Raw genomic sequence first — 25,378 nt, 5'->3', positions numbered from 1 at the left:
AAGTAAAATAGTAAGAAAGGACCTCAAGCATTCTCCCCTGAAACCTCATTGGGATTTACCTTTATTTTAGAAAGTCTTAGTTCTTACGCACTGGTATTGTATCATTAACACCTTTGTTTCCCCTAATGGTAGAATTATGTGGACTGATATTGTTATCACTTACAAAATGCTAGTTCTCTTGGTGTCGTTGTGATGTTTTAGCTTCCATACTCCCCAAGTCAATAAGCAAGGGCCAATACAGAGGTAATTTTGTTCAGACTAGTGTTGGGAACAAGCGTTCCTTTGTGGCTCCCGCATACTGGCACCTTACCAGCCAATTAGCAGCATGCACTGTATTGCTCTTTCTTAAAGAACCAGTGTTTGCAGATTTGACAGTGAGTAGCAATGAATAGTACTGAATGACTCATTGCTGCCCCATTCATTCGATGTTGGGCGGCTATGAGTAGACATTACATGTCTCCGAAGACAGTGGTTCAGCGTAGTGACGACACGGTAACTGCAACGCAAACTCACTGCTAATCTGAACAGTGACTTAATACATGCTTGTCCTAGGTTTCTTGTTTCAATGATTTGATAGTAATTGAAACTAAGTAAAGGTGGCTCAGAGGTTAGCACTCTGGCCTTTCCAGGTTCGAATCTCGGCCAGGGCTCCATCTGCATGGAGTTTGCAGGTTCTCCCCGTGTTTGCGTGCATTTCCTCTGTGTGCTCAGGTTTCCTCCCACATTCCAAAAATATGCAGTTAGGTTAATTGGCTTCCCCCCAAAATTGACCTTAGACTGTATTAAAGACATATGACTATAGTAGGGGCATTACATTGTGAGCCCCTTTGAGGGATGGTTAGTGACATGACTATGGACTTTGTGAAGTGCTACATAATATGTTGTCACTATATAAATACTGTGTAATATTAATAAAGTAAAGTAAAGCTTGGCAAGGTCAGACTGCTCAGCAATGGCATGTTCCACATTACATGATAAAAGTGTAGTATAACTTGATGCTGTGATGTATAACCCACAGGTCAATGAGTGGACAAAAACTCTACTTGTGTTCCCACATTTACTAAACTATTACTAATGAATAGATACCTAATGCTTTGTGTATGGTACTGTATAAACACACTGAATATGTTCATAAAAGATATTCACTGCACAGCTTCAATGCAGCTTTTTTTTTAACTCATTTTAATAAATATATGAGAGATAGAACATTTTCACCTGAAATGCCATTGTCACATAAATTGACTTCCATTAATTCAGGGACTTTAATTTGCATATAAAAAATACTTTCCGAGACTCATAAAAGCACTTGCTGACTTACAGTAAACCAAGGAACACATAAAGGGTAAAACAGTATGCTTTCTGTTTATACATCACATCTGCTTATAAACCAATTCACTCAATGTCTGTCTGCAATCTGCACACCGACTGAACAATGTCCCTAATGGTGAATTGTAATAGTGTATTTACTCATTACCAAAGCAATTCATTTACATTTTTTACATTTTTAGCCAATGTAGAAATCACAATTTCTAAATAATTAATAGGTTGTGTATTTTAAAGTGAACCTGAACTCAAAAACTAAAGATTTGCTATCCTACAAGAAACATATAAAAATGTTAATTGTACCCTAAAAAATCTACCTTTTATCTTGATTTTTTTTTGAAAATAGTACTGCATATAGCTGTATATTTGCAGTATGGAACCATCTGATGATTGCGCATTTTACATTTGGTGTGAGATTTGGTGAAGCTAGCAATGTGCTGCTTACTGTTCTCCTTGCTGGAGAGGAAGCTGTACCTGAGGATCTGCGGTGCACGGATCTCCCTGTTGCTTCTTTATGATTATTGTACCTTCCGGTTGCTTCCTAAATATTACCCCACCAGTCATCAGGAGACAGCATTGACATGATGGAACAAAGCCCGGTCTCTACCAACAAGGCGGTATATACACATAGTGCTGACCAGGACATGGTAAGTAATGGAGAATGATGGGCTGCAGGGAGCCTATTTGCATAAATAGTAACTGTCCCTTTGTCCTTTGAACTTCTTTTTAGCAATAACACTATAGATCCTTTATATTAATAAATCTGATGTTGTTCTCATGGCTATGTAACACTAATGTAAATTCGCCATCACCATTATATATCACATATTAGTCTCCTTTGCGTTTTTTTATATTATAGTAATATACGAATTGACATGCTACTATATACTCCTCTTAGATGACACCAGATTAGGATCTTGGCACAGCCAATTCACTATTTTGGACTATGACCATATATGCACTGATCAGATCACAAGATCGCTATTTTAACTCCTCCCTAAATAGTAACCAAAGCAGACTAATTGTATTAAGAAATCCCTTATTAAGATCCTATTCCACTGCCAAATACTATTCCAATTATGCAGAACACATGGAGAGAACAATGGAGTGCAAGACACGTGTCTAATGGAGAATATGAAATAAGTTACAAGCGACAATGAAGGGAGAATGTTAGTTCTGATTACTGCCTGAAAAATGTCCGTTTCAGTGCAAATCTTGGGACTGGATAGACAGAAAAAAATCACAAGCAATGTAAAGCAAATCTCTTATACAGTATGTATTACAGTATGTATTATATTATGTTTTTAGCGGTTTGTCTGGAGATCAGCTTTAAGAAATCCTGACACATGTATAGCAAAATTACATAATTGTAAAACAATGCAAAAATCACCCTGCCCAATGATCAGCAGTACTGTAGTATTATTAACAACAATGATCCTTTGTACAGGGATGGGGGCCACATATGCACAGCATTCCAGCTCCATGCACCCCTACCATTCAACAACTGAAGCCCTGGAAAAAAAGAGTGCCCTGGGTAATTGCCAGTTTGCCCTTCTCCAAATAGTGATATACAAGCACGGTGTTCCATAAGTCCCTGTAAAGCCAAATTCCATATTTTGGGAAATGACAAAACATAAAACTGCCGTACCAGGAATGCAGACAGCAAAGCTCTAGAAACAATTAGATAAATAATCGAAATACACAAACTGATTCATCTGCCAGATAATTTGTAATTCTGCTCAGCCTTGTGGTTCCCCCTCAGACCAAGGAGGGTGACACCAATGTGTTCTATATCAGTTTTTGTAGCAACCTGTGTCCCCGGCCTCCTCACCGACACACAAGAATGATGATTTGTACATTACAATACCAATGCTGCCAAGTGTAAGGAAACCGTCACATTCCACATATCCGTAGCTTTACACGTAGGCAGCAGGAGGAATGATTCCTAAATATGGTTATTATATATTAAAACAGATCATTAGTGTTCCTATATGCTGCTTCTTGGTAGCATGTATGTTATTTTTTCTGGGTGTTAATTTAAAACATACACACATGCTGGAGCTAGACATGCACAATTCTGTACTGTGTGTTATATACATTTATTGAATTTACATCCAATCCGATTTCTGATCATAGACATAATCCCAAAATGTCAAAGATTATTTCAGTGTTAGGGGTTCCTTGAGCAATGAGCAGTTTGTGACCCTCAAATTAACTGACACCAATGATGTTTTATGGCAATGTAAGAGGCATTTTTTCCACTGACGACCACACTAATGTACAGTGATCTGGGGATATAGTAATTATAGAAGAGGTTCCCCAAGACCTGAAAGTTATTTCAAGGGGTTACCCTATGTTAAAAAGGTTAAAAAATACTGAATTATTTTGGCAATCCAAACCATAAAATGCCTTTCGATGGTCCCTTTTAAATACTGAAAGTGTTTTAATAGGTGTTTAATAAATGCAACCAAATATATGTTGACCGTGCCTGAACCCTGCCTGCATCCTGCATGTGTGTGTGTCTGCACTTGGGCTGCAGGATGCCATGGCAGAGCATGCTGTGCCCGCAGGGTGCTGTAGTCTATAGACAGCCATGCATTCCACCAGCAGTGCAGTGATATGGCACGGAGGAGACTCATTCACACCAGAAGCATTGGGCATAACTGGGCTGTGTTGGGCACCAATTTCCAACGCAGTCCCAACACCAAAACAAGGTCCTACACCTTCAGATCACTACTTCCTAAAAAAATTGGCATGTTGGGTTTTCATGCAAAGCATTGCGACGTTATGTAATGCATAGCACGTTCTGCCACTGTGTATACTTGCGTTATGACCGTAGAAAGTGAACACAAGCTAAATTGTCCGAATTTCCATTTTTTTGCATTGTGAACCCCTGAACTACATTCACAGTCTTTGCAAACTTCACACAGAGCTCTAAAAACATAAATCAGCAAACATTCACTGAAACATTCCCAGGTGCTGAATCTTCCAGGTCCATGGTAGTAATTGATTCTCCACCAGAGAATGTTTGAGTAAATGTCATAAAAAATAGACATTAATAACTTTAAAGCTTTGCTTTTCATGCATTAAAGAAAGCCTCAGCCTAGCCCGCAGGGGTTAAACACAACAGCAAGCCATCATTAAAACAAGGTTCCATCAATGCGAGCATCCCCCAGTCCTGCAAGAAAAAAAAAGCTTTAATATGCAATAAACAGATTGAAAGACGGTTCATCCTACCGGAGACTATAAAAAAAGTACAGATGGGTGTCAAAAAATAGCCAAGTGTCAGATTTGCTGAAGTATTTCTCTGCTGGCACATGTTTGTAGTCACAGCTGTTAATGTATTCTCTGTTTCCAAGTGCAAGCCTTGCTGGCGCTCGCTGCAAACATTAGAAAACACCAGCACTTGCTTCTACTTTTAGAGGAAGGCAGTAATAATTTAAGCTTGTTTAACAGGGGAATGCGGTATAAATACTCATGACAGATCCAATTGGATTTTTAGATTAATATCGCAGGTTATTATGGTGCTGTTGATTTATTTTTAATCAAGTATGGTGCTGCTGTTGTCTCTGAAATGCTACTGTAAATAAACAGATATCATTCCTTTAATCCATATATCATAAAGTCATGCTGCAGACAAAATCGACCATTGAATTGTAGATAAATCAAATCACTTTCCTGTGTGGCTGCACTGGGTTCCTGAGTGGATAAAACACAACCCTGTCATATGCCAGCCCCCATAATATGACACCAATGCTCAAAAATGCCCAAATTTACACAAATGCTCAAAAATTCCTATTTAGCAAACATGGGCAAGTGAATAAATTTGATTTCCAGGCCAGTTATGTTTTCAAAATAAAAACAAAAAAAAAGAAACAAAGTAACAAAGAAATAACCAAAACAGAAACAAAATAAAAACAAAGTTTTAAGGTCCCCCATTTTTTTAAAGTATGACCTCATTATTATGGATATGTAGATGTGCCCATTTGGCTGGTCCACCTTAAAAGAAAGCAGTGGAGGTTTTTCTTACCTTGTCAGTCTGGCAGCACTGCTATATCTGAGCTGCCCAGCACTGTGACCGCATATCAACCCTAAGAAAAGACATTCTTCACACAACTGCCAATACCTTCACACAAATGTGGCCGCAGCAAGCTGGCAGCCGGATAGTGTTTCAAAACACCATCTGTGCCTTGCACAGACTCTGCAACCAAAACCCTGTGTGTCCAGCCCAAATCACACCGCATACAGGAAGGAATGGGGATAATACTGGACCACATGGGGACACTGGATCCCACTGACATACCACAGGACCGCATGGGGACAACACTGGATCCCACTGACATACCACAGGACCGGGGACAACACTGGATCCCAATGACATACCACAGGACCGCATGGGGACAACACTGGATCCCAATGACATACCACAGGACCGCATGGGGACAACACAAGATCTATTGGGGCACTACAGCATAACATGGGATCCCAATGGGAAACCACAGTACCACATGGGGACAACAGGGGATCTTATGGGGACACCACAGAACAACATGAGATTCCATTGGGCATAACAGGACCACATGTGGACAATACAGTATCCTATGGGGCACTGGAGGCCCATGAAGGGACAACACAGGATACCAATAGGACATGGAATCCCACTGGGACATAAAAGGACCTCTTGGGATAACACAGGATCCTATAGGGACACCACAGAACCACATGGGGCCAATGCAAGATCTCACAACCACCGGCATGGAAAGAGTTACATGGCCTACCCCGTCCCCTGACACCTCCACCCCAGCCACACTCTTTCCAATGGCCCTCAGCTAAGCCAGATGTGTTTTTTCTGGCTCTGCCTCTTAAATTGCCGATCCGACCCTCATCCAACATTAATATTTTCTTCTGCATATTTGACTTGGAAGGAAAAAAATCCCAGTTTTATGCACAGTATATACAGTGTGACTGCAGACAATTCCATGTCTCATTTTACCCAAATAAAAGGACCTTAAATAGAAATTACAGACCGGCTGAGATAGGAACCCCAATCAGCATCAAATATTAAAGAGCAGCAATGACCTCCGCAGACACAGAGCTACGCCAGGTACAGGTGGAAGATACACCTGTGTACAATGTGTGCTGGGGGGGTACTAACCTGTAATATGTACACACCATGACATACATCACATACATGTATAGGAGCTGTGTACCATACACACATGTGTGACCTGCGTGTGACATGTGACCCTCCACATGTATGTACAGTATGGGGGGGTGAGTGGGGGCACTTCCTGGGCATGGCCAGCCCCCCCCCTCTTCTAATTACCTCCCAATACACACAATGACATTTCCTGCACAGGTGACCCCGTGTCCCCACCCCCCATATGTAATTTTTGCAGTGTATTGGGGACACCCGAAGTCTCATTGGGTCTCAGTGTTTTCAGGAAGCACCCCGACTGGTTCCAATCTGATCCATGAGGGAAGACACAAAATACCCCCATAAATCCCCCACCCCCTATATATCCTCATATATCACCCCCCTAATATCCCCCCACTCCCTATATACCCCCATTATCACCCCACCCCCTATATGCCCCATATATTACTCCCCTCTATATATCTCCATATATCACCCCTCTCTATATACCCCCCCACCCCCTATATGCCCCCATATATCACCCCCTCTATATACCCCCGTACTCCTCCGCACCCCGAGCACATTCCCCACATATTCCCCTGCACCCCGTCACATTCATTCCATGTCTCCCCCGCGGTACCTGCTGTGTGTCAGTCAGGCTTGGCGCTGCTCACATCCCGTGCTATGTATCATTGCGGCGATGTGCGGCACACGCGGGATCCGAGCTCCTTGTGTAGCAGCGATCAGTCATTGGAGGAGACACGGCAACCCAGCCCGACACAGCCGGATAATGGGAGGGGAGGGGGCGAATCAGCGGCGAATGTCCCTCCCCCATCCCCTCCGATGTGTTATTGTGCTGTACAGGACCGCTCTACACCGGGGTGACCAATCATCACACTACCTGCAGGGTGCTCAGAAATGTGCAGTAACCTATAGCAACCACACAGTTACCTATAGCAACAGATCAGCAATGTGCAGAATAATACACCTCACATATCCTCCCCCCCCCCCACCCGGGACACCCCACATATCCTCTACTAGGGGACACCCCACATATCCTCTTGCTGGGGACACCCCACATATCCTCTCTCAGGGGACACCCCACATATCCTCTACGGGACACCCCACATATCCTCTACCAGGGGACACCCCACATATCCTCTACCAGGGGACACCCCACATATCCTCTCTCAGGGGACACCCCACATATCATCTCCCCAGGGGGAAACCTCACAAATCCTCTTGCTGGGGACACCCCACATATCCTCTCCCCGGGGACACCTGACATATCCTGTCCCTGGGGACACCCCACATATCCTCTCCCCAGGGACACCTCACATATCCTGTCCCTGGGGACACCTCACATATTCTCTCCCCGGGGACACCCCACATATCCTCCCCCTGGTAACACATATGACATATTTTTTTCCTGAGGACACAGGACTGATAATGCCATCAGTGACACACTCCAGACCTGGCTCCATCCAGTTGCCCCCAGGCTTATTAATGTGGAAATTAAGGTAATCATCAGCAAAATAAATTCCAGTTCAGTAGCCAATCAGGTGCAGCGGTGACTCTTCTGGTGTCAGTTCCCCAGCAGGTGATTGGATGCTGCCAGTGATTACAGGCTCACTTCACCTCTATTCCCTGCACAGCAGTAAGTCAGGTGATCTCTGTGGGTGGAGCATCACATCACAGCCCTCCTCTGCACTGTATGACAAAAAAGGTCACATGACCAGGCCACAATACAAAGGCTTATGGAGCCATTACACAATCTAAACCCATAGTATTAAAGGGTATCCCCACCCACCTTTGGGTAACCCCACCCATTTGTATGCAATCCCACCCACCTCTGACCAATTTCATTTCTGTGTAACCCCTCCCATTCCTGAATGTTCCCACCCACCTCTGTGTAACCCCTCCCATCCCTGGCTATTCCCAGCTCTCTCTGTGTAACCCCTCCCACCTCTGGATAACCCCCTACCAGCTCTGGATACTCCCAATCATCTCTGTTTAACCCTTACCACTCCTGGCTATTCCCAAATATCTCTGAGCCCCACCTACCTCTAAGTAACCCCTCCCACCTTTCTTTATTCCCACGCCTCCAGTATTCCCCATCTGGAAGTGACTATCCTGAATAAAGGCTGTGCTGGGAGAACAAACCAAAACCCTGAATGCAGACATCTCACTAGCTGAGCCCTGGGAGTGGAGGGGTCATTTATACAACATGCGTGTTATCATGTGTTATTACATGTAACCACCAGAGAGGGAAAAAAGTGGAGAAGCATCATTGTCTGGTGGTGAGGGATGCTTTACTGCATGTCAGCCAGGAGGGGGGGACAGTGAGTAAAGGGGAATAGGTTAGACGGTGAATATAAACTAGTTGTTGGATGGGTTGGAGCTGATAATGTTAATAGTTGATAATGAAGACATTTAGTGGACAGATATGTAAAGCGATGGAGGAGAACTTACCAGCATGGTCCAAGATGCTATAAAAATGCATCTGGATGTCAGCAGAAGACGACGTTGACCAGGAAAGGACCAGGATATGAAGTGTCTGCTGAGGCTAAGTTCCCTCTACTTATAAACTCCTCCGTGGGGCTGCCCGGAGAATTCCTGACTTCACACAGTGGGTATTAAGTGAGCCCATTGAAAAGAAGCTGACACCTGATTGATCCTAATTGAAAGCAATACACCCGACCAAATACACCCCCTTCCCCATCTGCTCTGGCCTGCCACCAGCTATTCTCTTCAAGAGAAATAATAGTTTTAGATATTCTAACCCAGCAAATAAAGGAGGTCCTTCTAAGCAGGGCTGCATTAACAGAGAGAAAAACCAAGGCCAGGAAGGGTTCAAATGGCGACTTTTTACTCCTTGTTGGCTTTAACAAAGCTCAATGAAGCTTCTTTATTCTCGCCTTTCTATGTGCAAGACTTGATAAACTGAAAGAGGAGGCGGAACTCAATGATCGGCCAAGTAGCATTGATGAATGGTCAATAGACCCTCTTCTTATGGTGGGCCCTGGGAGTTGGTGACAAACGTGCTCGGATGGGCGGATTTGCTTGTGGCCGCATTCTGCTCTGTTTTTTTGCTCTCTCAGACCGACGCTTACCAATTGAGGCCGGCACATTAGAAAACAATCTCTTTGGGGAACGTAAAAGTATGTGCAATTGCAGGTCTTTCAAATTCAAATTTGTCTAAGGTTTTCTTTTCAGCCTCTCAAATTTTCCACCTAGCTGGAGGCTATTAGTGTTTTCCTAAAGTATCCCACTGATAGGGCAAACCCACCCAATGGGGGGAGCGATATGGGTGGGTAGAGCAGTGTAAGATGCCCTAACTTCACACCAGTAGAAGAAATCAATTCACACGCCTTTAAAACATTCATTGTGATCTGTGCTAAATGGGCCCCTAGTTAGTGTTTAGTCATAGAGGTATAAAATATATTAAAATAACCAATTTTATAAAACTACATAACATAATATAATAATTCTCAATCCAAAAAGGGGGCAAGTCCAACCAATGTTTTAGCTGAACTCTTAGAAGCTTGTTCCAGGGACTCTTATAGGGCCATGTCTCCTTTACCACCCAACTGGCCAAAACATAAGGACAGTACTGAAATATTCTGATCATTGGCTGATTGTATAACCAACACATGCATGCATCTTTTAAAAGACCTAAAAATAATTCTCAAACAAAAAAATGGGACCAGTTTTGGCTCCATGGCTAATAGGTCTGCAGGTACTGTCCATGGCATAAGCCAATCCGAACATCCTGGGAACTCGTCCATAGACTTTTCACCACAGCTCCAAGCTTGGGCAGCAAAGAACAATAATGGATTGACTGATAATAGATTTCTAGTTTCCCATGGCACATATCCTGGTTAGACACACTCAATGTCCCATTGTTATACAAGTCCCACAGGATCTGAAACTCACCCTATAGATATATCTATCCCTATGCACAGCCCAGACAATCAGAATAAGAATATCACTACAAATGGATCAAGTATTTGGGCCTCTGATATTAAATGAGCCTATATATGCTATTAAAAGAATACTAAGCAAATATTTGACTCCAATAATAATTCCTATCCACTTGAGGAAAAAAGGTCTGGCAGCAAATATACACAAGCTTCTATGTCGGCCGCATATAAATGAATCTATCAGTTAAAAGAACAGGTGGCTTTGCATAGAATCCCAATGAATTGCAAACAGTCTATGAAATAAAATCGGATTGTCTATTCACAGTGCCTTCTTCTAGGCGGTATTAGCTGAACAGACTGTTGCAGACTTCTGTACAAGCAGGCAAAGAAAAAAGAGATGACGGTATTAAAATTCAACTAAATTCATTGCACAAGGTCTCTTAAGATTTTATTGAAAAGCCATTGTTTTAATGTCAGCCCCTCTTGCTAGTGAGTGATGGTGAGTTAGTTTTGTTAAAATGTGAGGGTGATTGCATATGCTCCAGTGAACCTTTCCCTCCTCTCATCAGCAGGGACAAAAACCTGCAGCTTTGCTGTCTGCTGGCTGCCATCTGGACAGTCTCTGCTCCATGCCCACCCCTCATCTTACTACAGGCTCCATTACAGGGCTCCGGAGCTGTGTTCAGCTATTCATGACATACCAATTTCACGTTTTCCTCTTGTCCGCTCACAACAATAAATGCTAATCGGGACAGCCATGACTGGTGGTATTATTATGAAGACAATGAGCTGGGTCTATAAATTTCTTTCACGTAGAATAGGAATTAAAAATAGCTCAGAGACAAAAATAAAAGTCACCATTTTCATTGACAATTGTGCAGCAATAAAGCAAATACATCCTCTGTCCATAGCACTGGGTATGGACATCTCTTAAACCAAGGTACCCATAGAATTGGCTGTTTGATAGCTACAAGATATTTCTTTTTCATTTTACTTAATCTTAATGTATCCTAAAAGACAAAGCATCTGCGGTTCAGAAGGTACAATAGGGAGTCTATATATAAGTAGCAAACCTGACATTCACTGAAACATTCCCTGGGGCAGAATCTTCCATATCCATATGTTTCAATGGCAGAAAATCATTCTCCACCAATGACATTATATAAATAGTAAATAAAAAAAAAGATTTAAACTTTTAATTAATAAAAGTAGAGACCAACACTTAACAGCAACAGAAAAAAACTGGAGTGACAAAAGTGACTTTCTCTCCTATATATAATTGGCTTTGCTACACTTGGATAAGACTGATATATATATATATATTTATTTATGTCCTGTTTGCTTATAATTCCTATTATTTTCATTATTAATAAACAGGATTTATATAGTGCCAACACTTTACACAGCGCTGTACAATAAATAGGGGTTGCAAATGACGGACGAATAGAGACAGTGACACAGGAGAAGAGGGTCCTGTCCCGAAGAGCTTACAATCTAGGAGGTGGAGGAAGTAACACACAATAGGAGGGAGAATATTACTATTATATTTAAACAGGATTCATATAGCGCCAACATATTATGTATCGCTGTACATGGACCCTGTTGAGGACCCTGCCCAGAAGAGCTTACAATCTAAGAAATTTTTCACTTATATATGAGCATTAAACTTAAAGCTGATTAAACACTTGTAAAGTATGTTACATGGTATATGGAAAACATAGGGTAGTAGACCAGTAAATTGTTGATTTTATATATATACCTTTGCAGCACTTAAAATGAGTAGCGATAGATAGTTTGTTATAGGGAGATTGGATAAACCATTTCCTTCATTTGTCACCTGATTGCACACTGCTCACTTTTTTTGGTATGTGTGGAATGCAATGAATTTTTATGATGATGTATTTATTCCCAGGATCCACCAGGTGGCGATACTGAGCACTGACATCAATCTCCTCTTACAATTGAACTGATTGTAACTTGATAAACTGAGTGTCAGAAGATGATAAAATGACTATTTATACTCCATGCTTGCCTTGATGTGCAAAAAAACAAGCATAATTTGGTTGATAAGAATATGCTAATAAAAATAATAATAAAGCAAGTAAATTTATTAGGTTGCTGCCAGGAGCAGAATGACCAATCAGAATTTATCTTCAGAAATGTACCTGATTGCTGTAGGTTACTGCACTGAGAAAAAGAATACTCAATGATTCAAGAGTGCAAGCTGTGTTTTGGGTGTCTTAAGTGATTTTACTACATTGTGTCTGGGGATATATTGGCTGTATTGGAGCCCCAGGGGGTAATGGCTGCTTGGTCCATGTGTAGCAGAGATGCAATGAATCACAGAAGGCTACACAGACATAAAGCAGTTCAATCATTACATATGGGACAGTGCAGAGCCCGCATGCCCATGACCAGTACATGTACCTGTAAGGACCCCTCCATAACCATTGAAAGTACATCAATGCTTTTCTCTGCAGGGACAATGGGGAACCTTAATGCTTCTTGTATTAAATTTCATGTACTGTGAACCTAGACATAAATCTACAGTCCTGTGTTTGACCTGCCTTGCTTTTAACATAAACCTCTGTAGGACCTGCTATTTCAAAAGAAAATCAAAGCAGGCCAAACCAAACTTCACAATGGTCATCTGCACTATAAAATTCAAGTGAACGATGATTGGGAGACTTTCATTGGCATTCAAAGCTCACCTATATGAACTCCAAAACTCCATCAAGATTGGACCAGTCAATCAGACTTTTACATGTAACTGGGAACCCCAATAATTAAACCACTCAATTAGTCCTCAAACATAAATGAAAAATAGTTCTTGTGAACCCATCATGGCTCTTTTCCCATTATTTATTAGTGGAGCCAATTGGACCCAATAATATTGGTAGATTACATAGTCAGCTAGACGCACTCAGGGAGCTCAGTCATTTTGACTGCTTGGACTACTACCATAATACATACATAGAGAATGTATCAGAATATACGTCTGATATGTGGAATTCTTGTTTTTTTTTCTTATAAAATGAATTACAATTGTTGAAATGACACAGGTTGGCACACCTTCCCGTTCTCCACCTGTGCCTTTGTGGATTTCCATTGGTCTTGGCCTGTATACTACCTTGGCCCTCCACTGAACTAATGGCCTTTTTATTTTTGAACCTGACAGGTAGACGGAATGATGTCTACAGGTAACAGAATGATATCTACAGGCAACGCTATTGTTCAGAACTGAAGAATATAATTTTGTTTTGTGATAGACCCAAATCGGTGCTTGTAGTGCTTTGATTTTTAAGGCCTTTGTTGTCCTAACTGAGTGATCCTGCACAGCCACTGGGCATAGGCCAAGGTATGAGCAAAAAGTGTATCTGTCAGCAGTGCAGGAGGAGAGGGAGAGCGGCCGGGCCAGTTCCTGACCCAGCCCTGCTGCACACAATGGGTTCGGTGAATGGAAGGAACACAGGCGGTGCACAGATAGGCCGCTGTCACAAACCGGCAGGATGTGTGATCTGCAGCCCAAGATATAGGCTATTCACACACCCTGTGAGGAGATGTTTTGCTCTGCGGGTAATTATAACAAGGAAGCATGCATGGATCTGACCCCGGTACCTCGGCTCCAATATTCTGCCTATCAGCTTCCGCAAGAACAGCCTGCCACTGCACATCCCCCACCCACCCCATCCTGGCCAGCCCCTGGAAACAAATGCTCACTGATAATACCTTCTGCTCTTTCACATGCAAGCAATCAGTATGGTTCTATTGACACTTGTTTTTATTATTTTTAAATAAACCCTGTTCATAATTTTTACCCCTGAAAACCAAACACATACACAATAGCTATGATCACCTATAAACACATATGCACCAACACAATGTACCAATTTCACATATTTCAGATGTGCACAGGAGACTTTCGATATTAAAACATGCAAATTTTTATCAGCAATTATTCACTAAAATCAGTGACTACAATAACATAGATTTGTAGATTTGTAGCTAAGCATGCTTACAATAATCGAGAACAAATGTCGCTGGCGATCCTATCACCGCCACAAAATGCCAAGAAAGCAGCCAAACTACAAATTCCAATAAAATTAGCAAAAACACTTCTGTGTAGAATTACATTGTCATTAAAAAATGCTGCAAATAAATCGATTGTTTGACATGGCCCTTTCAGAGGTCAGTGTGGGTGGCCTGTATGGGAAATGTTTTTTTTCATATGATTTTTGGGTTTTAAAAAAGACCACAGATGTGATTTTATAAGCTGTGGTCTATTCAATATTTTTCTTGGACGAACTGGTTTTATCTGCACAGTAGAAAGTATGTAGGTTTATCCTAATTGTATTATTATTATAATATAATATAATACAGACGAATACAGACAGTGACACAGGAGGAGAAGAGGACCTGAAGAGCTTACAATCTAGGAGGTGGAGGAAGTAACACATGGGAGGACAACAACAGGAGGGGACATATGTAGTGGTGATTTTTTATTCTTTTTTTCTTTCTTTCTTTCTTCCTTTTCTTCTTCCTTTCTTCCTTTCTTTCTTTCTTTCTTTCCTTCTTCCTTTCTTCCTTTCTTTCTTTCTTTCTCTGCCATAGCCAGGAAGGGGTTAAATGCATCCCCTCTGGGTCCCCATGTAAAAGTCAGCAGTGTGCAGATCCTGTGCACATTTGCAATCAGTGGTGTTGTTTTGCAGTGTGCCTGGATGGATATGTGAAATGGGTTTAGTGTAGGGTAACCATATGGCTGTAGATTATCAGAGACAGTCTTGTTTATGAGCTGTAATTCCCCACAGAGCTCAGTGCTGTTTCAGCACTCCACTAAAACATGTGCAGGGCAGGCTGGTCCTGGACTGTGTGATCTGGGCTTGTCACACACTGACAGTGACATAGAGAAGACACAAAATAAACTTCAAGCAGCATGCAGAGCTCTGCAGTCTCTACAGTGCTTGAATCACTGAATGGTTACTGTTTGTATACAATGTGGACAAGAAGACTGGAGAGACAATTATCAGTAACACTGTGTCTGCAGTATATAACACATTCTCTGCAAGCAGTTATTCTTCAATAAAAAAATATTTGTATTCATATCACTCATTCTTTCATTGATATCACCTATTATTTTTAATAATATTACACTTACTGCAAAAAACTAAATGGGTAAAAAAGGCAACATGCCATTTTCTACATTTATTTTTATCTGGGTTTGTTTACTAAAGGAGAAGGCATGTATATACATACATAATATTATTTTTTATTATTAATATGATTATTATTAATAAGCATGATTTATATAGCACCAACATATTACGCATTGCTGTATTTATACATATACCCGCACACACACATGCCTTCTACTTTAGTTCTGTATGTTCACTTTGCATAGCATTTACTTTAAATAGTTTAAAAAAATGCTTGTTTTGCCAAGCATATGATTTTTAGGGTGATGTGAGCAGCGCTTCACCTTTTTGCCAACATTTACTTTCCAAGGTAACCCAATCCTATGCAGAATAAGCCAAATGAGACAAAAAACATTGGAGTGACTTACAAAGTATCCAATAACCAATACCCTCCTATTATTATTAATATTATTATTATTATTATTAATATTAATAAATTGTAAGTCCAACTACACTTTATATATCATGCTATACAATGCCATGATGTAAAAGATAGAGGTATACTAAAATCATTGCAACCAATCAGAACTCAGCTTTCACTAATTCTCCCACTTTAATCAGCAGAAAGAGAAGTTGTGATTGGTGTCCATAGGTTTGCTCACATCCCTGCCCTTTACAGATCCTTCCCCTGACCAGTACCTGAATCTGACTGTTGTCTTACCTATATTATTACTTATTTTAGAATGCACAATGATGTCTGCATGGAATCTACAGATTGATGAGAACAATACAAAACATATTATCCAGCCACTTCTTACCTACAAAACATATACAGCAAATAGTTGATCCTATGCCATGCCCTCCAGCATTGCTATTATTCCCAGTAACACAGTAAAATGATTTGCGAATTGTAAATTGGCTAATAATTTATCCATGTATTCATTTTCAATTTAATTTCATCCTAATATTTCACAGCAATACAAAAATCTATTCCCTTCACATCCCAGAGATCACTAAGTATAATGCGGTTTTCGAACAAGCAACCACCGATAGAGGCGAGAGGAAAAAAAAACACAAAAGCAATTCTGCTTGTCTGTGTTCAACACAAAGGACATTAAATGAAAACAACTGGCAAACAGCCAAATTCCTATAGAGGCAAAGAGATTCAAATAAATTGATTTCACGCATCATACTGACCTGGGATCAGCCAGCGCAGTTACATTATTCTCAGAGCTCTGTGTGGGCCGCAGCCCATTAAGGCTGCCATAGACCCCTATTCCATCCCAGAAAGAGATAAATCAGACAGGGGGCTATGAATGGAAACGTTCGCCTTTCCTGTAAACACTGGTCTGATATCTGGAGTGTTTTTATTTTTGGAGTAATCAGGGTACAGACAAAGGCACACAGAATACGTCTTGGCGGGAGGTTGGGGTAATATTACAGGGGCATGGAGCTAGAAGAGTGTGTGAGGTTCACTACCCCCACCTCTCATTCTCTGTATGATTAATATTATTATTATCCAGTATTTATATAGTGCCATCATATTATGCAGCGCTGTACAAAGTCCATAGTCATGTCACTAGCTGTCCAACTAAGGGGCCCACAATCTAATGTCCCTACCATAGTCTTTAATACAGTCTAAGGTCAATTTTGGGGGGGTAGACAAATACCCCAACTGCATGTTTTTTTTGGATGTGGGAGGAAACCAGAGTACCCAGGGATAACACACACAAACACAGGGAGAACCTGCAAACTCCATGCAGATAGTGTCCTGGCCAAGATTTAAACCTGGGACCTAATGCTGCAAAGGCCAAAGTGCTAACTGCTGAGCCACCATGCTGCCAACATTTTTTGAAAAATAGCTTTTTATGCCATTTGAATGCTGTCTGATGAGATGTAGAAGGTCTGTTGGTTAAAAAGGAACAGTTATAGATTATTGGTATTTTTATTATTATTACTATTATTAATAAACAGGATTTATATAGCGCCAAGGTTATATGTAGTGCTCTACATTAAATAATGGTTGCAAGTTGCTGACAGATACAGACAGTGACACAAGAAGAGAAGTAGAGGACCTTGCCCCAAAAAGCTTACAATCTAAGAGGTAGAGAAGCAGCACACATAAGGAGGGGGGACATGGAATGATGGGTGAGTAGTGAGGGTTTAAGAGACAGAGAAGACTGGTAGGCAAATTTAAAAAGATGGGTTTTAGGGGCTAAGCAGAAAATATGAGCAAGCCAAGTAGGAAGAGGAAGACCATTCCAGAGATTGGGAGCAGCTCTAGAAAGGTATTGGAGCCGTGCGTGTGATGAGGTTATGAGTCAAGTAATCATTAGCAGGTCACTGGAGGAAGGAAAGAGATTTTCAAATTTGTATAAATGTATTCTTTCATGTTTTGCATCAATATATGTCATGGTGACATGGTGGTTCAGCACTGCCTGCTAAGCCACAAGAATCCACCTATACTCCACCTCTCTCTAACCCATTCCCCTTAAATGTATTGATTAGACCAAGCTTTCAGCAGCTGCAAACATTTTAGAGGAATGCTGATGATGTTACAGATAGAAATCAAGTCTGTTTGTCACTACAGAACAAGCGTTAAAAATATGATGTGAAACCTTATTGCAGGGGAAAGGGCATTTGGGGTTTATTCTTGATAACGCAAGTGCAAATGCAATCAAAAAGTTTAGAGATTTGTAGATTAGCCACTAGGGGGCACTCACTGTGGCATAGTGCAACTACTCTGTTCCTTTACCAGTAGCTTATAGTAAGACTATACGTTTTAGAAACATTTAAACATACCGAGTAGATGCATGTCTATGGTTCCTGATCCTACATCAGAACTCTTCATTATCAGCACCTCAACAATAATCCCTATCCTCTACCAATGTTAACTGGATTTGAGTATCAAGCATCAACACCGGGTGAGGATTCTTTGTCCCAGTTCTCATCCTCCAGTTTGCAGGATACTTCTGGGGTCCATAAGGCAAAGTGATAACCTCATGTGCTGGCCATACAGAGAAGCCATTGTATGTGCAAAGAAAGAAGAGATGAAAGCCGAGTTTCATGAAAAAAGAATTTCTTACTCTTATTTCTGTCTGACTCAAAGTGTTACCACACACATCAGATTCAATTATCACGCTCATGTCATATTTACCACATATGCTATATTTTATCCAATTTTAAAATCTTCTATGTAAAAGGGAATTCACAAAAATCATCACACTTCTTTTTACACCCCAAAGCACAACTAGCTTCAAGGTGGTAACACCTGCAAGGTGTCTATTGACAAGAGCAGCAAACACAGCCAATGGAACCAGTAATAAAATAACACTTGGCAAGATACAATGAAAAACTAAAAGTTTTCAACACTAAAAAAACAGTTTTATTGGAAAAAAAAACAATTCTCTGACTAAGTCATATTTTTTTTGTGTGAACTAAGAAAGAAAATAATACCATGAGATTATATAATGAATGGAGCTAAGGAAATTCTCACGTCGAGGTGAATTTGACATCTAAGGAGCACACATTGGGCAATATATATATATATATATATATATACATATATATAACAAAATACAAGCTTGAGAAGTGAGCAGTTTAGATAGTTAATAGAGATTTTATCTTAGCTCAGTTGGATGAATAAAGGGAAGGCAAAACCTGTCTTGTATCCATTAAAAACTATTTCCACTGCATTAAAGGTTAACATTTAAAAAAAAAATTTATTGTATGCCAACATGTTCACCATTTCCACCATCATAAAAGAAAAAACTTATATGTTGTAATTGGAAAACCAGCTACATGCATTGTCACATGAGCAGGGGATTCATTTTTGCACCAGATGTAATAATGGATTAGCTTTCAATGAACAAACCACCATGAGATCACTGGAAAGGGGTTTCAGCCGGGTAAATTATCAAAGAACCAGTAAACCTAAAATGCAAGCTGGCTGGCTATATATATATATATATATATGGGTGTGTGCAAATATTTCAATGTATGAATATTGGGAGTACAACCTTAGGTACAATTGTTGCTCATCAGTAAACCATCCCCAGTACAGCAGTGCTATGCTTTGTTTTTTTTTGTCCAGCAATGTCACACCCAGATGAAATATCAACTCGTATATTTTATTATACACTTGCTAATCCTTTGGGTTGCATTGCAGTCCTTTGTCACATCTTTTGCACCATGTAACCTTTCTCCTTTTTGTTTTTTTAAAGAGCAGTGATCTCGGAAAGTGGCTGAAGAATGAATCAGGCGACACGAACTTGTATTTTTACAAGCATTCACTAAGAGGATGAAAACACCTGCACAATATACAGATTTTACTAATGGGAATGCAAGGTAGAGAACATAATAAGTAGAGCCTCTTAAAAGTTGGTAAAATTTTCTTTTCAGTGGTGTACCTGTAAATATGGATCTTTTAATTAATAATAAATGTGGTTGTTTGACACGACTGTATTGGCGTATCAATACATTTAAGAATGAACTGCACAAATGTCCCTCCTTTCCTGGAACAAAAATAAATCCACATAATGATTTAATTTGTAATACATTTTAAGGGAAGAAGTGGTTAGATGTCTTTATTATTATATGATGGCCATTTGTAACACAACCCATTTGGTAACTTCCATTGGCTATCAAATATTTGGTATGGCCAAACACATAATCTGGAAATCCATGGCCATCTTTGGCTTTTACTTACAATTCATCATACGCCTAGACTGAAATCTTTTCTTCTTCAACAATAATTGTGTAGGTGGGGATCTCAAGTCATCCTAATGATAATATGTTGAGTGTCTGGGCTGTGCATGGATTTATATCCCGATGACAGAACGAGTCTAATGATGGATGACAGGTTAAGTACACAGAACAGTAGAGGTGCTCACTTTTACACTTGCAGGGCCATAAACAGGGAACTCTTGCAGGGTGATTTACAACGCAGCAATTTGTTGAAGAGACCATTTACAGCTCATTACCATGAGTATTTTTTTTAAATTGAATAGTGTCAGTCCAGACAGTTTCTGCAGAGGTCAGCACTGCTATTAATAATTATGATTGTTGTTGGCTATTTAACTAAAAAAAAATTAAAAAGTGCTATTTACATTTCTACTGAATGAAAGTGGAGCCACTGGAATCACCAATAAAGGCCAGAAACTGATAAATGGTTTCTCATTTCAGGCTAGATCTATGCTAGAAATGAAAGCACTATTGTCCAATGGGTATAGCAGAATGATTTATATGGTGTAGACAGCGAAGACACCTTTCTTCTAGATTTATGGTAGATGGACATTGCCGCCTATAAACACTTGTTATATGAAGGCAATCATATGCTTCACAATACCATACGTTATACTATATGGCCAAATGTTTGAGGATTTCTGAGTACAGCAATAGTATGACACTACCCAACTTGTGGAATCATTTTTCAGAATGACCTGATCAGATCCTTGACCTCAACCATTTAAACACCTTTGCAATATATTGGAGCACAGAATGTAAACCAGATCTACCTAAACTTGGCCTCACAAATGCTATTTTGGCTGAATGGGTACAAATGCCAACAGATCTTGAAGAAATTCATCCCAGAACAGCAGAAAGGCAGCACACAAATAATACAAATCAGAGTACCTAATAACAATATTTAGGGCACTGTTAATAAAACATGGAATCTGACATTCCCACAAACATTCCGTGGTGGGAACCAATTACAGCCACTGAAATACACGGGCATGGAAGACTCCCACAAGAGAATGTTGGATTCCCTGTTTTATAAATCTGACCCTTTGAGTTGATTTTCTTTAGCTTAATACAGGGGTGTCAAACTCTGGCCCTAAAGGTTCTTTTTTTCTGGCCCCCCAAAGAGATCCGAAAATGAACTACATCTGGCCTGCCCGCCCACATTACCACCTCACATCATCATTTTAATACATGCAATACATAGACATTATTCCTGTACATCCATCATTTGACACAAAGCTTAGGCAATGATCACACAATCCATTAGAGACTGCATAGTGTAATATTTAGTGTTAGACAAACTTGTGATTTGAGAGGATGAAAACACACAGCCTGCATAGATAGAAATTAGTCTTTTCAACCCTAGAGTGTGTGTAGAGAGGTTTGTTTTTGTTAGTTATGGATGAAGTAGTAAACTTCCTCAAATTTTTCAATACATTTCAAGTTTGGCCCCCGACTTGGTCTAAGTTTTTAATTTCGGCCCTCTGTGTATTTGAGTTTGACAGCCCTGGCTTAACACATTCTAACTATTTTTTATCTCACTGCTCCCAAAGACCTTCTACATTGAAGTTAGGTCGTCCATTCTGCATTGATAATGGCTAAGAACCCATCATGCAAAGTGGATGCCTTGAAATGTCTTCATTTCTCATACTGTATCTGGCTTTTAAAGCACTAAGTGGTGTTCTAGATATCGATGACAAATAGAATGTCACTTCATGGAAACAGTTTTGCCAAAAGTAATATAGTTTTTTTATGGAGATGCTGCAAATACAACAACCTACCCCAAGTGTGATGTCCTACACAGCTAATATAAAAATATGAAAAACTTTTACTATTCCATTTATTTTACATTACTCAACTTAAATAAAGTTAAGTATACCCATATTTTTTAACGTATACACATGAGGCACCCAGATGGAAAACGTTGAGCTATGGTAAGGTAATGCCACCCCTATGGACGAGATAAAAGAAGCCATTGTGTGAGTTTTATTCCCCTGCTCTTGAAATAGAAATTGGTCACTATATGGGTGGCATTGATAAATTTAAAATTTTTACAAATATATTTAGCTGTATAGTCAGCTTTGTATATAGATTTTCAGAGCATTCTTATGAATATTCCTTTGACAAAATATTACATTTTCTTGCTATATTTTCCATATTCTACATCAGCTACATATGCTCAAGCTGTCACTCTTCCCCATCACACAATGCCCTATTTGTGTCTGCTTTCCATTCTACCTGAAATGTCAAGTGATAGACTGCCGAACTGTAATAAGTCATCCAAAAATATGTCACCAACAATCTGGAACTTTCAAAGACGACCGTAAAAAAAAAGGAGAGAAAAAAAACAGCACAATCTCAACATGTTGCATTGCTATGGAAATGAAGAGAAACAGCAATTCCCAAACAAATATTACTTTTTCTCAGTGGTACGAAGTAATGAGCAACACATGTGAAAAGCTGAACGGCGTGCAGTAGTTGCGGCTGCAACTAATACAAAATACAGAGTGGAGCCTGCCTTATAAAGGATTCTTGTTACAGCAATATAATGTGAAAGCCAGATGTAGACAGAGAGCCTTAATCACAGATGGGAATGTAATCACTGGAACACAAAATTGTTTTTTTTTTTATCAATCCTAACCATATGCAAAATGTATTTCTTTTCTTTTACGAAAGAATGCAATCATTTGAATGGGGTTTCTATCTGAATCCAAAGTAGTATTTTATGGTCCTTAAAAAAATGATCCATTAATATCTAAACATAACCCTAATGCAAATATTGTCATGAAACAAATGTAACTTTTATATTATAAGGGTTTCCCACGATGTAACAAAAACAAATCACAATTTTTTTTATCCTTTCATACATCCCTGCACTCTTTCTGGCCCTTCCCGTCTTTGTCCATGCCCTCCAGTAACTGCTTCAAAGAATTCATAAGGTTTCTTTCTTGATTGTTGCAACCATACATAGAGGATCATATATGAGTATTGTGGTATGGCTGCTTGACATCTCTATTGGAGAACTAAAGGCAAAACTGAGAGCTGGGGTAGTGTTCTGTATTCACCCTTTAACACAAAGAGCCTGATATACTAACATTGTAATGAATTACTAACAAAAGATTTTTTGGCAGATAAAATTTACATTTATTTAAAGATCCAGTAGTTTCAATACAAAGTTTTACTGTCATGATAGAAATTATATCGTCATACAGTAGAAATAAAACTCGTTTTCCGTTGAAGACGCCAGAATGGCGAAACGCGTCAGTAAGCAAGCTTTTATCCTTTGTTTCATACTGTATAATCAATAAAGTATGCTGTATCACAATATAATTACCGGTACCACCATGATACTGACATTTGTATAAGGAACTATTGGATCTTTAATTAAATTCATATTTTATCTGCTAAAAAAAATATTTTTCTGAACTCATATCCATATATAAATTCTAACACAATGTTAGCTTCCTTCTTTAGTTGGCTTAAACTACTTGTAGTATAATGGTTGGAAGGGGTGGGGGGGTCCAGCTTTGGATCCATTCTACTGTTTTGGCTGATTCGGTAAAGCAATGTATTTTTTGTTTCCTTACCCAGATGAGTTATCACCTTGCAAGGGATATCTCACATAGCTTAACAAATGTGGTGATAGTTCACTTTACAGAGAATACCCAATCACATACAAGAGAATCTGAAAAAACAAGATTTTTTTCTTGCACATGATTGGATAGTTGAAGTCAATGAGAGTTATTTCTCACTTAATGAGCTAGGTGCAATATCTCTTGCAAGATGATTATACACTTTGCTAAGTGAACAGCCTATATGTCTGTAGTATATTGTCTTAACAAGGAGCTTCACTAATGTTTTTTTATGAATGCTGCATATTTGAAAAAATAAAAATTATTTTGCAATTATATTAACCTTTAATGTGAGAAATGTTAGAATTTAAAAAATGTATACAATAAGGGAGGATACCAAACATACTGAAAAATACAATGTAAGTTAACACATTATTATCAGCCCGCCATTAGATTTGAAGTTAGAGGTCATAATTAGCAATAACAATAATAATTCATTACAAGCCACAATCTGTTTTTTTTCTGATGGGATTATATAAACATTACTGTCACTACTCTTCAGATTACACTGTAGCCAAATTTCATCTCCTGCAAGGATAACTTGTTGGCAAATCATTTCTACATTGCTTTATTTTACGGAGTGTAACAGGATGCAAACAATATGATCCTATGAATCAGCCACATAAGAAATCAATTGCCATTATCCATTACGGAATTCCTTCATGGCCTAAACATATTTCCCATGGCTTTCTGCCACCATTTGGTATTCATTTATCCCAATGCGATGTGTCTTTTATCAAATTAGCACTTTGGTAGAACAATGCAAGTTTCCTCAGGCCCCTTACCAAAATGTAAAATTGTAACAATAATAGGTTTAGGATGGGTAATAAAAAGGGGTCTTTTTCTTGTTGTTATTCCAAATATAAGTTATGTGAAAAAGAATGACATGTTTAGTAAATGTAATGGGTGTTTTGTGTAATCCAAAGCAACCAATCAGATACTATAGTAAACTCAAAAATATGAAAATCAATCATTATATAAGATTTAAATGTCAATATGTTTTGAAGAAATCATTCGCTTAGTTTATATTTACTTTAAAACTTTTCTGTTTACAAGCTGGAAAAAATAGGATCACCTACAAAAGTGATGGACCTTTCAACTTTGAACGCACCAGAATGGCCCAAGCACAGACTTACTATAACAATAGTACTTTGGGGATAGGGAAAGTTTAAGCTGAGCTCTAGCCTACACTTTATAATGTACTTTTTACTTCCATTACCACTCCTCTTACCACTGATTTCACGGGCAGGTTTGAATTCTGTATTGTTCCTGTTCCTGTGAGTCAATACCTGCTAGGTAACTTTAGGGAAGAGGGTTTGGTGTTCCAGAATGGAAAGCAGCTTCTCACACATCATACTTTGGGTGTTTTGAGTACTGTAAAAGGCAGCTAATAGCTTAAAGGGGAAGGCCGGAGGCAGTGGAGGAGAGGGCTTGATAACACTAGTAGTCCAATAGCTGGAATTAGGTTTTTACCTTGCAGAATCCACA

General features: G+C 39.5%; 1 protein-coding gene across 2 annotated transcripts in view; it reads right to left on the bottom strand.

The window, feature by feature from the left end:
- The window catches only part of RUNX1T1 (RUNX1 partner transcriptional co-repressor 1), a 114,820-nt gene that overhangs the window by 70,660 nt on the left and 18,782 nt on the right, over window positions 1–25,378 (bottom strand). The window contains exon 1 of one of the 2 annotated variants that reach the window (XM_072410929.1): window positions 7,101–7,228. The exons of the other annotated variant lie outside the window; for it this stretch is intronic. The gene's annotated coding sequence lies outside the window, so the exon portion shown is untranslated. Of the gene's footprint in view, window positions 1–7,100; window positions 7,229–25,378 lie in introns of those variants that run through there. 2 annotated transcript variants of the gene reach the window in all.

The sequence above is a fragment of the Pyxicephalus adspersus genome, chromosome 5 (genome assembly GCF_032062135.1).
Source record: "Pyxicephalus adspersus chromosome 5, UCB_Pads_2.0, whole genome shotgun sequence".
Lineage (NCBI taxonomy): Eukaryota > Metazoa > Chordata > Amphibia > Anura > Pyxicephalidae > Pyxicephalus > Pyxicephalus adspersus.
This window is presented reverse-complemented; position numbering and strand designations above follow the sequence as displayed.